The sequence below is a fragment of the Piliocolobus tephrosceles genome, chromosome 6 (genome assembly GCF_002776525.5).
Source record: "Piliocolobus tephrosceles isolate RC106 chromosome 6, ASM277652v3, whole genome shotgun sequence".
Taxonomy (NCBI): Eukaryota; Metazoa; Chordata; class Mammalia; order Primates; family Cercopithecidae; genus Piliocolobus; species Piliocolobus tephrosceles.
Window position 1 is genome coordinate 128,144,355 of NC_045439.1, and position 17,018 is coordinate 128,161,372.

Here is a 17,018-nt window from a genome sequence, read left to right on the forward strand (position 1 = left end):
TGTGTGTGTGTGTGTGTGTGTGTGTGTGTGTGTGTGTGTGTGTGTGTAATTTATACAGAAATGCCAAGAAACAAGTCTGGTCAAGACAATCTTTGAAAGAACAAAGTGAGAACTTATTCTGCCAAATACTAACACATATTATAAAGATATTTAGGGCAGTTCAAAATCAGTACAAGCATAGGCAAATAGAAGAATAACATTGTTATTAAAGTCCAGGAACAAGCTCATGCATATACGGACAGTTGGCTATCACTAATGATAAAAATTTAACAGAGCTGAGCATGGTGGCTCAGGTGTATAATCCTAGCACTTTGGGAGGCCAAAGTGGGAGGATTGCTTGAGGCCAGGAGTTTGAGACCAGCCTGAGCAACATAGTGAGACCCGTCCCCCACTGTCTCTACAAAGAATAACAAATTAGCTGAGTGTGCTAGCTAGTGTGTTCCTATAGTCCCAGTTTCTCAGGATGCTGAGGCTGGAGGATCACTTGAGCCCAGGAGTTGGAGGCTACAGTGAGCCATGATCAAGCCATTAAACTCCAGCCTGGGAGACAGAACGAGACCTTGTCTCTAAAAAAACGGAAAATTTAAACTTGGCCCCTACTTAACAACACCATACACAAAATAAATTCCAAGACTTTTGTATATTTAAATGCAAAAGGTACAATAATAATGGTTCCAGAAGGAAACGTAAGAGAATATCTTAAAATAAGCAAAAATTTCTTGAACAAAACATCAAGCATTATTTATAAAGGAAAATATTAACATCATATTAAATCAAAATAAAGAACATTTGTTTGTCAAAAGATGCTATTAAGACAGTGAAAAGCCAAGCCATAGAGTAGGAGAAAATGTCTGCAACACACAGAACTAATGAAAGGTTCACATTCGGAATATTTGAAGAACTCCTACAAAAAATAGTAACGAAAACATACTGATCAGGCATGGTGGCTTATGCTTGTAATCCCAGCATTTTGGGAGGCCGAGGCAGGCGGATCACCTGAAGTCAGGAGTTTGAAACCAGCCTGGCCAACATGGTGAAACCCCGTCTTTAATAACAATACAAAAATATTAGCCATGTGTGGCGGCGGGCGCCTGGTAATCCCAGCTACTCGGGAGGCTGAGGTAGGAGAATCACTTGAACTTGGGAGGCGGAGGTTGCAGTGAGCCGAGATGACGCCACTGCACTCTGGCCTGGGCAATGGGAACGAAACACTGTCTCAAAAAAAAAAAAAAAAAGGAAAACATACTGATGGCCCAGTGAAAAAAGTGAGCAAGACATTTAACCAGATGTTTTAGAAATGACCATATCCAAATGTCCAACACACATGAAAAGGTGCTCGATTTCATTAATCATGAGAGAAATACAAAGTACAACCACCATAAAATAAACAACTACCAGAATATTGATAATTATATAGTACCAAACAGCAATCACGTGGAGCCAGCAGAGCTCACACAGCTGGAGGAGCGCAAACAGATGCAGCTGAGGCAGGAGAGGTAGTCAGGGAAGTAACCAGCAAGTCCTTGGGATGGCAACTGTGGCAACCACATCATCAACACAATAAGCCCCAGCGTTCGGTAGTCAAGCTCATTCAAGCAAAGCTATGTCCAGTAGGGAACAACCCCTGAAGACAGCATGTGCTTTTTTATTTTACCTGTCCTCAGACTGACCCTCTGTTCATTATAATTGTAAAAAATGCACCCCTGGGTGCAGATTTAAGATGCTAATGAGACATGCAATATATGAATGTATGCACAAGCATGTACGGCTACTGCACGTATGCACCCAGGGGACCACTCAGAACATGCTTACTAGTAACACGTCTTCCCACCCTCTTGTGAACAACCATGTAAGACTCCCATAAAAGGAGTTTCCCCAGTAACAGGCAGCACTGTCTCATCCTGAGGAGCAGCCCGCTCTGGTCCTCTCTCAGGGTGTAGTCTATTCCGCACCTAACTTTGAGAGTGTTCTTTGTGGTGCATTGCTCTACGCTGCATCTTCTTTGTTGTGTCTCTTGTTTAAATTTTTTTGAACTAAGAAAGGAAGGACTGAGGTTTCATAACAGTCATCAACATAGCCACTTTGAAAACCAGTTTGTCATTTTCTGTAATTGAATATACATATATATTATACCCAGCAGTTTCACTTCTCGGCATACCGTTGATGCATGAACAATGCAGAGGTTAGAGGCACTGACAGCCCAGGCAGCGGAAAAATCCATGTATGACTTAACTCCCCAAAAACGTATCTACCAATACCCTACTGTTGACCGGAAGCCTTACCAAGGACATACACAGGCAATTAACATACATTTTGTATGTTTGATGTATTATGTTAACATAATGTATTCTTACAATAAAGTAAGCTAGAGAAAAAACATTATTAAGCAAATCAAAAGGAAGAAAAATGTATTTGCTATTCATTACATGAACATGCATCATCATGACACCCTGGTCATCTTCGCATTGAGTAGGCAGAGGAGGAAGAGGAAGAGGAGAGGTTGGTTTTGCTGTCTTCCAGGTGGCAGAAGCTGAAGAAAATCCATGTAAAAGTGGACCCATGTGACTCAAACCTGTATTACTCAAGGATCAACTGTAGAAACGAAAGGCATGTGTGTGAATGCTCCTATCAGCAATGTTCATAATTGCCTAATGGACACTTTCCAAATGTCCACCAAGAGTAGGATGGATAAGTAAACTGTGGTATATTTACACTATGAGATACCATATAACAATGGAAACAAACTGGTATTTGCAACAATGCGGCTTCATCACACAATTTTAATGTTTTGCTAAAGAATCTACTCCAAAATGAATTTATAGTTTATGTTTCTGTTTTTTATAAAATTCAAAATCAGACAAAACCAATCTATGATGCTAAAGTCAGGGTAGTGGCTATCTCTGGGGTGAAGGGAGGGGCTGTGTCTTTATGGGGGCCCTACAGGCTTTCGCAATGCTGGTGACGTTCTACTTCTTGACCTCGGTGGTGGTTACATGGGTGTGTTCAGTTTGTGATTAGTCATCAAAAGGTACACTTGATTTGTATGCTTTTCCATATGTATTATAATTTTTAAGTTATTAAAATGAAAAAGGAAAAGCTAGCTACTTTTACCTTAGATAGCTGACATTATTGACCATAATCTCTTTTTTATAAGAACTTTCAATGCAAAAAAATTTTTTTTAAGCAGACATAAAAGTCCATAATCTTACCACCAGGTAATCACCATTGGCATAAAAAGAAAAAAAAAACAGTAATAAAAGTGATACATGCGCATAAGGCATTCAAATAATGCAAAAATGGAGAGTAAAAAACTCTCTGCACAGTTTCTCTCCCAAAGAGAAGCACGTTGACATTAATTGTGATTCCATCCACAAGCACCCTTATGCCTATTTTAGGAGGTACCCACTGCTCCCTGCCAACTCCCCAAATGACTGCAACACAACTTGTGGCTAAGACAGCTTTGAGCTTCTTGCTCATGGCAGTAAGGGAGAGCACCTCCTTGACAGAGTTGCAGCACTGCTCACCAGGCCCTACTGCATTGAGCTTTCTAGGATTGGCTGAGGATGGCGATATCACAGCTTAGGACTGGTGAAAGCAGCAATGCCAAAGTCCTGAGGTGTTCAAAGAGTCTCAGGGCTTTTTAGGAGTAAGCTGTCTACCAAGCTAATGTCTTGTGAGAAGGTCCTCAAATGAACAATATAGTTATTTGCATGACAAAAGTCTTCTGGAATAGCAAATTCTACTAATGAAAATAAGGAATACTCAAATTATACTAATAAGGACAGTGAGCTTGGAGGGGTCTGTGGTTTAGGCTCTACTCTGCATACTTATGTCATCTCTGTGTATACAGTTGGCCCTCCCTGTCCATGGTTCTGAATTCATGGATGGATTTGACCAACCATGGATGGAATTTGAATATATTGTGGGTGGCGGGAGGAACTGGGTCTGTACTGAACACATACAGACATTTTTTCCTGTCTTTATTCCCTAAACAGTACCTTATAACAACTAGTTACATCGCATTAACAGTGTATGATTTCAAGTATACAGAAGGAAGGTGCGCAATTGTATGCAAATACTCTGCTATTTTATATCAGGGACTTGAGCACCTGGGGATTTTGGTATCCACAGGTTGGGTGGGGGTGGTCCTGGAACCCATCTCAACCAGATGTTGAAAAACAATTATGTTTCTATTATCCTTATTCATATAAACTCTGCACTAATGTGCCCAGGTGACGTGGAAATGAAGGCATAGATCCACCTCTTCTACATGCCCCCAGGACTGTGAACACCCAGAGGCATTGCCCTTACCTAATTTGCACTAAGATTCCATACAGGCTATTAGCATTCACATGCAATCTATTTTTAAAACACAAAAAGACCTGTACTGTGAGTGGAACACGCTGGTCCGTACCTTGCTTTTTTCTCTCTGCTGGGTGGTAGAGCGCTTTCCATATCAGCACAGATGGACTTCATGTCTGTAGGGGCTGCCCCTAATCCTTAGAAATGTGTAATCCTTAGAAATGTATCACAAAATATTTAACCAGTCTCATATTGTTGCAAGCTGGAGCTGTTTCTAGTTTTCAGCTCTTACAATATTACAATGAACATCCTTGGGAGCAAGTGTTTAACCAACACTGCCTGAGTTAAAATTCCTACTCCATGGTATACTGTGTAATCTTGGGCAAGTCCCTGAATTTCCTTTCCTCGCTCTGTTGGCCAGGCTGGAGTGCAGTGGCAAGATCTCAGCTTACTGCAACCTCTGCCTCCCGGGTTCAAGCGATTCTCATACCTCAGCCTCCCGAGTAGCTGGGGTTACAGGCTCGGGCCACTATGCTGGGCTAATTTTTGTATTTTTCGTAGAGACGGAGTTTCACCACGTTGGCCAGGCTGGTCTCGAATTCCTGATCTCAAGTCATCCTCCTCCCTTGGCCTCCCACAGTGCTGGGATTACAGGTGTGAGCCACTGTGCCTGACAAGTCCCTTAATTTCTTCACCCTCAGTTTAGTCATCTACAAAAAGTGCATAGGATCTTCCTCATGGTGTCATTTTGAGGATTCAATGAGATGATCCATTTTGGGAATTTTTTACCCTGCTTTCTTAGAGCAAGCACTCAGTACATGTTAACTCTTCTTACTATTCATAATTACCATAGGGTAAATTTCTACAAGTGGGATTTCTGGGTCAAAAGGCACATACCTTTTTTTCACTAGATACAAATTGCCTTGTTCTACAACATTTAAACTCTACCGACAGTGTTTGAGTGGCCATTTCTCTGAAATGGGAATCAAATTCTGACCTTTTTGTCTGTCTGAGAGACTTGATCTTACCATGTTTGACTTGCAGATGGAACATTTGTGGTTCTTTTGTTTGCTTGTCTCTTTTTCTATTGGGTTAGTGCTCTTTTCCTTGTAAATTTCTATGAGCTCATATTAAATTAAGGGGGTTGCTTTCTTTTCCATCATATGTAATATAAAATTTTCCCGGTTTGCTTTTGGTCTTATGACTTTATATATAGCATGGGGGGGCAATTTTTTTTCCTTTGGTAGTAAAATATATTAATCATGTCTTTAACAGTCTTTGGAGTCTATATCCTGCTTGGAAAGTCTGCACTAAACGGAGCTATACACAAAAACATTCATGCTTCTTTTTATAACTTACATGGGTTAATGAACCCTTTGCTCCATCTGGCATTTATTTTGGTGTAAGGAGTGAGGTAAATAGGGATTTTTTTTTAATGGTTTGCTGGTTGTCTCCAAGGCATTTGCTGAACACTTTTTTTTCTTTTCCCTTGCGCTTTGCAATGCCACCCTTAAATTATTTTGTGTCTCTTGTCTCTTTCTGGACTTCCCATTATGTTTCACCAAAGTACTACCAATACTAAATTGTTTTAATTAGTACAGCCTTATAATAGGTTTTCATATGGTTAGATCAATAATCTGTTTTTCCTCTTGTCTTTCCCAATATTACTGGCCCATTCAACATCTTTATTTTATTTCCAACATTTATTTTATTCCAAGCTAGAAACTGGATGAATTCTAGTTTTGTTTTTTGTTAGGCTCCCCACAAAATCCCAATGGTATGCTATTTTAAGGTTGCTTTAAATTTATAAACTTAGAATAATTGACAATTTATCATATTGAGTATTCCCATCCAAGAGTGTGTTGTCTTGCTATTCAGTTAAATTATTTTAGATCTCTTAGTAAAATAGGGAGATTTTATTTGTATACACCCTGAACATTTCCTTTAATTTTCACTAATTTTCTCTTTGATTATTATTGTAAATAAGATATTTACTTCCTTTTAGTTTTTTTGATACTTAAAAAAGCTATTGATTTTTGTATGATAGTTGTGATATATACCCCTCTACTCAAGTTTCTAATAGGTTTTCAGCAATATTGGGGTTTCTATGTATAGAAAGTCATCATTTACAGATGATTTATTACAATATATATGATAGTAATAAATCAAAATACTTTATTACTATGTATGATAGTAATAAATTGCGGGTAAATTATAATTTTCCATTTTTCCTCCAATATTTTTGTTTTCTTTTTGTGTAAATGCGTTGGCTTTTCTCTCTAGATTAATGTTAAATATTAGTGTTGAAATAGACTACACTTGTCTTGCTTCTGCCTTTAAAGATTATGTTTCTAATTCCCATTAAGCATGATGATGGCTTTTAGTTTGACACATATATTCTTCCTTTTTTATTTTTAAAAATCAGAAATGGGTGTTGAATTGCATATCTTGGGGTTGTTGATTTAGCCCTTTGCCATTTGGCCTGTTAGTCTGATCATAATAGCTTTTTATTACTCGACTGGCCTAGCATTCCTGAGGTCAGCCCATCTTGGTCACAGTGTATTATTTTTTCATTTACAGATGGATTTTATTTGTCCACATTTAGCATTTTAGCATAGATTTTAGTTTTGTGTTTAAAAATTAACTTTATATTTCAGCACAATTTTAAGCTCACAGCAAAATTGAGTGGAAGGTATAGTGGTTGTCCATAAATCCTTTCCTCACACCCGCATAGCCTCCCCCATGATCAACATCTCTCATCAGAGCAAAATGCTTGTTACAATTAATGAACCTACATGGACACATCATTGTTACCCTGAATCCATAGTACACTAGGATTTGCTCTTGGTGCTGTGCATTCTATGGGTTTGGGCAAATGTATCATGACATATAGTCATCATTATAGTACCACATAGATAGTTTCAGTGCCCTAAAAATCCTCTGTACTCCCCCAATCATCCCTCCCTTCCCCCACCCACTAGCAACCACAGATCCTTTTACTGTCTCAATAGTTTTGCCTTTTCTAGAATGTCATATGGTGAAATCATATAGTCTGTAGCATTTTCAGATTGACTTATTTCACTTAGTAAAGTTCATTTAAGGTTCCTCCATGTCTTTTCATTGTTTGATAGTTCATTTCATTTTAGCACAAAGTAATATCCCATTGTCTGGATGAAGCACAGTTTATTTATCCATTCACCTACTGAAGGATATCTTGGTTGCTTCCAAAGTTGGGCAATTATGAAAAAAAAAAAACTTTTATAGACATTCATGTGCAGGTTTCTGTGTGGATATAAGTTTCATTTGGGTAAATATCAGGGTGCACAATTGCTGGATTATCTGATAAGAGTACATTCATTTAGTAACACTGCCAATGTGTCTTCTAAAGTGTCTGTACCATTTTGTTTTCCCACCAGCAATGAATGAGAGTTCCTGTTGCTCCACATCCTCACCAGCATTTGGTGGTGTCAGTTTTGAAACCATTTAAACTTAACAGATTTTGGGGGCGGGGCTGGGGGGTAATTATTTTGAAGCTTTCTTAACATCTTCAATTGTTATTAGTCTGTTGGGTAGTCTTGTATCTCAAGGCCAATTTTGGTCATCAATATTTTCTTGAAAAATAATTCCTCTATTCAGCTTTTCAAATGTATTTGTATAGATTATTGCAAAATCTCTGGAATAATTTCTCTGTATTCATGCTTATTTTGCCCTTTTCATCTATAATGTGTGATTGTGCTTACTTCCTTTACTTCTTGATTAGGCTATGTAGTAGCTCATCTCCATGACCCACCCCCCAAAATGATCAGTGCTTATGTTTATTAATTTCTACCTTTATATTCTTTTGTTCTGCTTTCCTTGGGTTTATTGCTCCTTTTCTAATTTCTTGAGCTGGATACTTTCTTTTCTTGTTTAGATATGTAGGTGTTTAAGGCTATGAATTTTCTTCTGAGGACAGTTTTAGCCCATTTTATACTGTTTTCATAGGTATTGATGTCATATCATTATTTTAAAGATAGTCTATAATTTTAGTTTTTATTTCTTTGTTGATCCAATATTATTTATGATAATGTAAAAAGTGATAGTTGGTTAATTTATCCCCCATGTCTTTTTTATTTTCTGGATTATTTTTGCATTATAGTTAAACTGTGTACTCTCTAATATATTTTGCAATATATCTAGCATATTTTGCTGCCTAATGTATGTTCTAGGGCAGTGATCCTCAACCTTTCTGACATCAAGGACCAGTTTCATGGGGGTGGGGGGTGTTCGGATGGTTTCAGGATGAAACTGTTCCACCTCAGATCATCAGGCATTAGTTAGATTCTCATAAGGACAGATGTACAATGTAGGTCCTTGACATGTGCAGTTCACAATAGTGTCCATGCTCATAACAGAAGCTAAAGCAGTCACTGATCTGCTAGGAGGTGGAGCTCAGGCAGTAACGCTCACTCACCTACTGCTCACCTAGTACTGTGCCCACTGACACCAGTTTGTGGCCCAAGGTTGGGGACCCCTATTCTAGGGGAACTTGCAAATGTATATGCAATTTTATCAGGATATTGTTCAACCTTATCAATTATTTTAGTTAGATTCATACTTACTTGGGGTATGTCATGCTTTCACAGAGGTGAGTTAAAATCTTCCATAATCATAGTTACGATTTCCAATTTCTGCTTTTTTTTCATAGTTAGGTTTTTTAATTGCTGTAGTTTTGGTGCATACGTTATTTGTGATACTTGCAGCTTCAGGGTGGATTTTACTTTTATTAATATGTGTGTCTGCCTCAACTAGTTTCGCTTTTTCTATCTTGAATGTCATATTGTGAATTGTATGACTGATGTTAATAACTTGATTCCTGATTTCTTTTGAACTGAATTTGTTTGAAATAGTTTTGACTTTTATTTTTATTCTTTATGATTTGATTTGTTTTAATTTCATATCATATATCACAGGTTCTGAAATGTTTTTACCACAACATTTCTGACACTACATGTGTGGGTTTTTTCCCATTCCAACAACCAGCTCTTCAATTATTAGGACACAAGCTGTGTGTCCTATAATTCAATTCAATTCTGGCCCTAACTACTCGGAGTCAGTATCAACTCCGAAGGTTTAAGGGCTCTGTTCCGCAAGACTGCCCTCACTTCAGTTGCAAGTCCCAGGTTGTCACGTATATTTCTGACCAACTGGCTACACATTGGGGGTTCCCTCTCCTCACGTTCAATAGCTCCCGTGAACAGCTCATAGAACTCAGGAAGGCACTTCATTCTTGTTAGTCAGTTTATCTGCAACTCAGGAACAGCCACATTGAAGAGATACATGGGGCGAGGTACAGGGATAGGGGCACTTCCATGCCTCTTCAGGCACTTCACCCTCCCAGCACCTTGATGGGTTCACAGGCATAGAATCTCTCCAAAGCCTGTCATTTAAGAGTTTTATGAAAAATTTTTTACATAGACATGATTAAGTCAGCAGGCATTGGTGTTTAACTCAATATTCAGCCCCTCTCTCTTCCCCAGAGGCCAGGATAAGTCTGAAGGTTTCAACCTCTAAATATGTCTTGGTCTTTCTGGTGACCAGCCCCACTTTATAGGTGTGGCTATAAAGGTATGGCCAATTGACTGTGGTGGTAAGTATCCAAAGCTACATGTGTGATAAAATTGCATAGAACTATGCACACACAGACAGACACACATGCACAAATGGGTTCATGTATAACTGGTGAGGTCCAAATACACTGTGGGTTGTACAAATGTTAATTTTGTGGTTTTGATATTACACTCTAGTTATGCAAATTGCTATCACTAGGGACATGAGAGTGCAGGGTTGCAGGCTGCACAGGACCTCATTGTATATATTTTTTCTAACTTCCTGTGAATCTACAATTATTTTAAAATAAAAAGTTTAAAAATGTCAAATAATTCCAACATCTGTGTCATTTTTATATTGGCATCATTAATTGTCTTTTCTCATTCAAGTTAATATTTTCCTGGTTCTGGCTGGGTGCAGTGGCTCACGCCTGTAATCCCAGCATTTTGGGAGGCCGAGGCAGGAGGATCACTTGAGGTCAGGAGTTCGAGACCACCCTGGCCAACAGAGTGAAAGTCCATCTCTGCTAAAAACACAAAAAGTTAGCCGGGCATGGTAGTGCACGTCTGTAATCCCAGCTACTCAGAAGGCTGAGACAGGAGAATTGCTTGAACCCGGGAGGTGGAGGTTGCAGTGAGCTGAGATCATGCCACCGCACTCCAGCCTGGGTGACAGAGCGAGACTCTTATCTCCAAAAAATATAAAAATATAAGATTTTCCTGGTTCTTGGTATGACAACTAACTTTGTATTGTATCTTAAACATTTTGGTTATTATGAGACTCTGGATTTATCTAAGTCTTCTATTTTTATCACACCTTTTTTGACACCATGATGGTGAGGAATAGGAGAGGAGGAGCTGCCTCATTAGTACCTGGTGAAGGTGGAAATCCAAGTTCCTCCCTTTGCCAGTGTTGACACCTAGGTGCAGAAGGGTGTGTCATTAGTGCTAGGTGAAAATGGGAGCTCACCTTCCCTGAGACTTCTGCTGACATACTGACACCACCCTGGCCAGTAGAGGCACTTCATTATCCTTCCCCACATTGCTTCCACTGACACTGCAGAGTGGGATGGGCACTCAGTATTTCTTGAAGTTGGTGAAATTCTCAGTTCCCCGTTCAGCTTCCTCTGACACCACCCCAGTGAGAAGAGGGAAGGACTGATGGAGGTCTAGGTTCCCCACTCATTCTTTGCTGTGAGGAGCAGGAATTAGGGCACACACAGTTTTTTTTTTTTTTTTTCATGGCATTTGGCTGGAGTAGGGAAGTTACACACCACCATGTGGTTCCTTGGGTCTTGAGAACCCTAGCCAGTCTGCCTTCTTTTCTACACCTTTCAGTGTCTTCTTTCACTTGTTTTTCATATAATGTCCAAGGTTTTTAAGTGTACTTAGCAAGAAGAATAGCAAAAAGTGCATTTACTCCATCTTTTCCAGCAGTCTTTTCTTTTAATAACTAAGTTTATTCCATTTACATTTATTGGAATATTACTCCTAAATAATACTCATGTGTTTCTTATTTCAATTTGTTTCCCCTCTATATCTTTTCTAGATTATTTTGTAGTGCATGTGAGTATGTGTTTTCCTTTTGCTAATCTGAAAGGTTTATAGTTGTGCTGGTGTTTCTAATGGTTATATATAGGTTATATGAGAAATTGTAATTTCAGATATTCACTAGATTCTCCTAGTTTCCCCTCTTGCTAAAGTTCTGCTCAGACCCGGGACCTGGGGGAAGCCTGCTGAGGGTGGCCCAGACCAGGGACTACAAAGTGACATTTGGCTCTGGTAGGCCCCTAAAAATTAGTCTTTCCTTCCATGTGAGTGGCTGAGAAAGGAAAGAGGAATGTGAATCAAGTTTCTAATATGGAACCCTTTGTATCCACCTAACTGGGGAGGCACTCCTTTGGAAAAAGAGGGGATAACTGGGTCAACCAATAGATTTTTCCATTAATAAAAGTTGGGTATATTATATTTTACATCTAACTCAGTCTGCAACCCCTTAGGAATACTTCCAGGCTAGTAGGTTTACATTTCTATTGGAAACCCTTGTATGTTCTTGAGTTATAGGGAAGGGGGGAAGCTAAAGCCCTGAGAACTGCCTGGGGATTCCCGTGAACTGTCTGTGGGAGCTTCCACCCAGCATCTGCTGACTTTGGGGAAGCCCGTGCTTTATCTTTCTATCTTCCACTATCCCTGGCAACCTGTGATTTTGTTGAGCTTTGCTTCCTGGGACAGGCATTAGGAAAACAATAGGCCATCACTGAGGATTGCTGGAGGGGTAGAGTTTTAAATGAGAAAACCTAATCCCAGCTAGGAGAAGGTCTTGCCCAAGGTGGTAGTACTACTTGGCCACACCTGTCCCATCTGGGTACCTTCCTTTACCTTTTGGCTTCAACACAGGATTGGTGGAGTCTCTGCAAAGTGGCTGAAATTTTCCCACTTGACACTTGAATGGAAGCCCCGACACCCACCCCTTGGGGCTTGGCTCCGAAAGCAGGCTGCTTGCTTTAGCAGTTTTCTTGGCTCCCTGCTCCCACTGCAACAGCCATGTCCCCTTCAGAGCCTCAACCACTGGCCTCCATGGATCTCTCTTTCTTTTTTTAATTATTATACTTTAAGTTCTAGGGTACATGTGCACAATGTGCAGGTTTGTTACGTGTGTATACATGTGCCATGCTGGTGTGCTGCACCCATTAACTCGTCATTTACATTAGGTATATCTCCTAAAGCTATCCCTCCCCGCTCCCTCCACCCCACAACAGGCCCCGGTGTGTGATGTTCCCCTTCCTGTGTCCAAGTGTTCTCATTGTTCAATTCCCACCTATGAGTGAGAACATACGGTGTTTGGTTTTCTGTTCTTGCGATAGTTTGCTGAGAATGATGGTTTCCAGTTGCATCCATGTCCCTACAAAGGACAAGAACTCATGCTTTTTTATGGCTGCATTGTATTCCATGGTGTATATGTGCCACATTTTCTTAATCCAGTCTGTCACTGATGGACATTTGGGTTGGTTCCAAGTCTCTGATCTTTGACAAACCTGACAAAAACAAGAAATGGGGAAAGGATTCCCTATTTAATAAATGGTGCTGGGAAAATTGGCTAGCTGTAAGTAGAAAGCTGAAACTGGATCCTTTCCTTACACCTTATACAAAAATTAATTCAAGATAGATTAGAGACTTAAATGTTAGACCTAAAACCATAAAAAGCCTAGAAGAAAACCTAGGCAATACCATTCAGGACATAGGCATGGGCAAGGACTTCATGTCTAATACACCAAAAGCAATGGCAACAAAAGCCAAAATTGACAAATGGAATCAATTAAACTGAAGAACTTCTGCAAAGCAAAAGAAACTACCATCAGAGTGAACAGGCAACCTACAGAATGGAAGAAAATTTTTTGCAATCTACTCATCTGACAAAGGGCCTCCATGGATCTCTAACAGCCATCACTCAGCCCCCATGTGCGGTGAGCAAGTAAGTGACTCGGCCTGTCTCTCACAGTGAGCAAAGGCTTCTGGTCCAGACACTGTTTTGCAGCTGATATATCAACCTGCCTGTGCCCCAGCATAGCACAGATCTCCTCTCTCCGGGCTGTCTTAGCTGCTTCTCCACAACCTGTAGCTCTGCCAAACTGCCAAACTCTCCCTGGTCCTCCTTGCTAATAAAACCTTCCACCAGGTGGCTCTCATGTTCCTGTGTAGGACAAAAATGAGAAAAGACAAAATGCCTAGGTTTTTAAAGAGAGAGGGGGGCAGGTGACAGAGAGAAATAAATGAGGGCCTTGTCCAGAGCTGCTCTGAAAGGACATTTGTCCCTTGGCAGCTGCCTCAGGTGCCCTGCATTTACTCTGGGATTTGGGATGAGTCAAGGTTCTCAGCCATTATGCCAGGTTTGGCATCACCTTGTGTGTCCTAATGTGTCCGGAATTGGTGGGTTCTTAATCTTGCTGACTTCAAGAATGAAGCTGTGGACCCTTGTGGTGAGTGTTACAGTTCTTAAAGATGGTGTGTCCAGAGTTTGTTCCTTCAGATGTTCAGATGTGTCTGGAGCTTCTTCCTTCTGGTGGGTTCGTGGTCTCGCTGGCTTCAGGAGTGAAGCTGCAGACCTTCGTGGTGAGTGTTACAGCTCTTAAAGGCGGCGTGGGCCCAAAGAGTGAGCAGCAGCAAGATTTATTGTAAAGAGCGAAAGAACAAAGTCTCCATAGTGTGGAAGGGGATCCCCCCACGGGTTGCCACTGCTGGCTTGGGCAGCTTGCTTTTATTCCCTTATCTGATCCCTCCCACATCCTGCTGATTGGTCCATTTTACAGAGAGCTGATTGGTCTATTTTACAGAGAGCTGATTGGTCCATTTTGACAGAGTGTTGATTGGTGTGTTTACAATCCTTTAGCTAGACACAGAGTGCTAGACATAAAAGTTCTCCAAGTGAGTTCCAGAGGGGCGGCCCCAGCTCGGAGGGCCTGGCACTCGGAGTGGCTGGCCGGCGCCGCCAGAGTGGATGCTGAGGCCAAGGAGGCACCGAGAGTGAGGGCTGCTAGTACATTGTACTAGTGAATGTACACTAGTGAATAGTGAACACCTCTCACTATTCCCACTGGTCACTGTGAGTGGTAGAAAGGTCCCCTGGAGCTCACTGCAAAGGAGTCTTCCTTACCTATTGGGATCATTGACAGGTCCCCAGTTCCTGTGGTCGACCTTTCATGGGGATTCTTTCTCTTTAAAACAACAGAATCAGTAAAGGAATTCAGCAATAAGCAGGACCCCCTGGGCTCCTCCTGCACCAGCCTAGTTGGGTTGGAACAGATGTGGAGGCAACAAACATGGAGTCATGTGGATGGATGTGGAATAAGAATGCCTCATGGCCTAAGCTGCTGGGTTTGGGCTCATTCTCTTTTTCCATTCCAGGCTTTCCATGATGCTGTTCTGAGGCAGGGGAAATGGGAAGGACTTTGCAACATTTACCTTGGGGCCCTAAAATATAAACTGGATCTTGGAAGGTGGAGTTCAGCAGGCTGCTGCGAATACTACTGAAGGACCCAGACACCATCAGGTTCGCATTCTACCTATGCTTGAACAGGAGTCCATAACCTGGACCTCGCAGGGCTGTCCTCTGCAGAAGAATCTGATCCCTGGGCCATGAAACAGCAGATACACTGGGGTCAGGTCAGGGATGAGAGGGTGACAAGTGAGATAGCCAGGCAGAAATGGCAACTTAGCAGATGGTGTGCAGCATGGCCAGCGAGGAAACGTATGGGGGCTGGGCACGGTGGCTCATGCCTGTAACCCAGCACTTTGGGAGGCCGAGGTGCACAGATCACTTGAGGTCAGGAGTTCGAGACCAGCCTGGCCAACATGGTGAAACCCTGTCTCTACTAAAAATACAAAAATTAGCCAGACATGGTAGCACATCCCTGTAATCCCAGCTACACGGGAGACTGAGGCAGGATAATCACTTGAACCTGGGAGGTGGAGCTTGCGGTAAGCCAAGATGGCACCACTGCACTCTAGTCTGGGTGACAAAGCGAGACTCTTGTCAAAAAAAAGAAAAAGAAAGCAAGAAAAGAAAACACATGGATGGAAAGACCAGGCCCATGAATTTGTTAGCAAGAATAAAGTACTGAACTGCAGTTCATTTATTCTAAAAAAGAATGCATTCAGAATTATTTATCTAAATTCATCCAAATGATACATTTTATTTAATCAGTCCACAGATGAGGAAAGAAAGGCAATTGAGGTGGCGCTACAGGAAATGCACAGAAAATGGTTTCTGGAGTCAGGCAGCCCCTGAGTCCAGGCAGCCCCTGACTCCAGAAACTCCAGTGGTGTGGGAATCACAGCCCACCATTTACAAGATAGACAACACGAGTCAACCACTTCATCTCTCTGAGCCTCTATTTCCTTACTTGTAAAAATAATGTCTTCCTGTGAGGTATGTTGTGAGGATTAAATGAGATACATTTGGAAGCGCCTGGCACAGAAAAAGTGCTCGGAAAATATGAACTTCATTTCCAAAAAAGAAGCTGAGGTCACCCAAGTTGTGAGTGGCAGAGCTTAGATTTAAACTCGTACTTTTGGCTGACTTCCGACAACAACACTCCTTGCACTGATGGATTAAAAATATTTATTGAGGCTCTCTGTGTGTCCATATAAGGAGTTAAATTTATAACAAAATACCACCCCATTCCTGATACCACTGAGTCTAGTGGACGAGGGACACTGGAAACACAGTGTTATCAGTTAGGGCTCAGCAGGGAATCACACTGTATTCAAACAGTGGAGGCTTCATGCACATTTACATAGGTGTTGAAGGGCTAAGAAAAATCCAAAGGGAGCGCTGAGTTACCCAGGTATCATGACTGTAGAAAATAGAGGTGAAGTCTTTTCCAGAATGTAGGCAATTGGAGGAGAGGCCCCCTTGGACTAATGGGTTCCCAGGGGATTGGCTCTCTGTAGCTGATCCCCAAGCTCTGTATATGTGGCAGGGCCTGGAAGCTGCTGGTTGTACCACCAAGAAGAGGAGTTCTGTGGCTGGTGCTGGGACCTCTGAGAAGAGGACACAGACCCGTGGGTGTTGGGACCTCCATAGAGGAAGCCCAGATTGGCAGGTGAAGGAGGTGAAAGGTAGTACTCTGTTTCTTAAAGAGGTGCCACCTGCTTCAGGTGAAGACTGAGAGCTGGCAGCTGGGGTCATGGCATCAGCTACTGCTAACAGAAGCTAGCAGTTAGGAAGGAATCCTCTTCTTATTCCCTTCTGTATTCCAGTTGTTGGGGTGATTGGACCCAACACCAGGCTGTAGGGGAGACAAAGTCTGGTGGAGACAAAGGAATGAGAAAAGACAAGTTAAGAGAGAATGTGGGACCACGGGGCCAACACTAGTATGGAGGCTGTGAAGGCCCCAAGCTCTGGATGCTCACACTATTTATTGGTGATCAAACAAAGAAACAGGTGGTGAGGATGTAAGGGTTGAAAGGAAGCGGTGTATCAAGTGAGTGAGCTACAGCTGTGATGATTTAGCATGTTCTTTGAAACATATGGCTACTTGAGATAATGGGAGTGCTAGAAGCAAGGAGTCAGCAAGTCTAGACACATTCCAAAGACCAAGAGGGGTTTTAGACACTGGGCCCCAGATA